We start from the raw sequence: 2,159 nt of genomic DNA, 5'->3' as shown, positions 1-2,159 counted from the left end.
GTCAGAGAAAAAGAGGAAGACCTCTAATGAGATAGATTGGCCAGGTAGCATCATTGATGGACTCAAGTGTGGCAGCGGTAGTGAGATTGGCCCAGGATCGGACATTGTTTCGTTCTGCTGTGCATGGGGTCGCTATGAGTCGGTTCCGACTCGATGGTACCTGACAACAACAACAATAAAAATATGAATAATTTAAAAGAATGAGCAGTAGTTGGTGGTGCGGCTAGATCAGGAGTTCTGTTTACGGACTGCCATAGAATTAGCTTTCTTTCACCTGTGCTCAGCAGGAGAAGAGATGTTATTCATGAAAACAGATCCAGGCAGAGTATGAAGAATACAGAATTTATATTTGACATCATGAGTCTCCCCTTCCCCTAGTCCTCTTCCCACTTCTTTTCAGTTGTTAATTCCCCTAACAGTCTCTTCCTTCCTGTTCTCAGAAAAAATATCAGAAATAGTCGCAATGAAGTACAAATAGCTAATATGGTGTCATGCCTAACTTCTCAGAGGTAATTACAGGTTCAAATCCTAAACCTAAAGTAGTGGTAATCAAATCAAATGTCACAGGGACCAGCCAGATGAAGTACAAGATTGAAGCAGGTGACATTTAAGGTCAGCGCAGGGTGTTGGGGATTGGGGTTAACAGGAAAGACCTGGTACCTATAAAAGAGGTCACTTAGCAAGAATTTAAGGTAATATAGGTAAATATACAATCCTGCAATAATAGTAGTGTGGCATTGAGTGTTAATGCACTGGACTGCAAAGTCAGTTTGAACCACAGGGTTGGCGGTTCAAGCTCATCAGTTGCTCCTTGAAAACGCTATTCAGGGTCACTGTCAGTTGGAACTGACTCTATGGCACGTAACAACTACAATATTGGGTAGATATTCAGATAGATACACAGGCTGAATAGGTGTGTGGTGAAGAGTGGAAGGACACACACAAATGTATTAAGTTTTCAAAGAGGATATTTGTACATGGGTGTTTACCTTTGCTGCTAACGTATTAATGAATGTGATGGAGAATGTTGTTGTTGTTAAATTTTGACCCATAGCAACCCTGTATAGAGTTTCCCAGGAGCGGCTGGTGAGTTTGAACCACTGACCTTGCGATTCAAATTGACTTTGTGGTCCAATGCATTATCCTGGAGCGCCACATTAGGATTCTGTGATGAAGCATACAGGGAGCAAAATTCTGAAAACTTCTTAGACAGTACCAAACATCTTGAGGAATGTATTGCTAGACCTGGGGGCTCCGGACCATAGTCTCAGGGACACCATGGTTAACTGGTGTAACACAGTCCACAAAGACAGTGATCTATGTCCTACTTTTCTGAGTAGTGACTGAGGTCTTAAAAGTTCATGAGTGGCCATCTAAAGTGCAACTATTCATCTCTTCCTGCCCAGAGGAAAGAAGAGTGATGAAAATTGAAGATTAGGAAATAATTGGTCATCCTAATGGACTAATGGGCCAGGGAAACATCAGTCTCCAGGACCATGAGCCCAGAAGAACTAGATGGTGTCTAGCTACCACTGCCAACTGCTCTGAAAGGCATTACATTAAAAGGTTCTGGATAGAGTGGGAGAAAATATGGAATAAAACTCAAATCATTAAAAAAAAAAACCAGACATATGGATCAGATAGAGGCTGATAGAACCCCAAGACCATTGCCCTTAGTCACCCTTCAGGTCTGGAACTGAACTCACCCCTGTGGCCCAATTTTTCAACCAAGGAATAAATAGGCACACAGGGAGGACAACAACACTAGTGAGGTACACACACCATATAATGGTAAACAATTTGAGATTTTTTTTTTAAAAGCAAATATTTACCTAAGGACAAAATTCAGAAAGGTTGGGAAAGAAGGATGAATGGAAACAAGTAATACAGGGAGGAAGTGGGATAAGTTAGGTTACACTGAGGGGACTGTAATCAAGATGACACAAAGTGTATGAACTGTTGTATGTAAAACTGGTGATCTGCTTAATTCACAATAAAAAGTTTGTTTGTTTTTAATAAAGTAAATAAAAAGAGGGCACTCAGTCCCAGACTATGGTCAAGTGGATTGTGGACACCAGTATGCCTAGATCTTCTGACATTTCATTCACCATCCAGAATTTGTTGTGAAATCTTCCCGTTTTAAAATATTGTATAGTTTA

The sequence above is a fragment of the Chrysochloris asiatica genome, unplaced genomic scaffold, assembly GCF_000296735.1.
Source record: "Chrysochloris asiatica unplaced genomic scaffold, ChrAsi1.0 scaffold00103, whole genome shotgun sequence".
Taxonomy (NCBI): domain Eukaryota; kingdom Metazoa; phylum Chordata; class Mammalia; order Afrosoricida; family Chrysochloridae; genus Chrysochloris; species Chrysochloris asiatica.
This window is presented reverse-complemented; position numbering follows the sequence as displayed.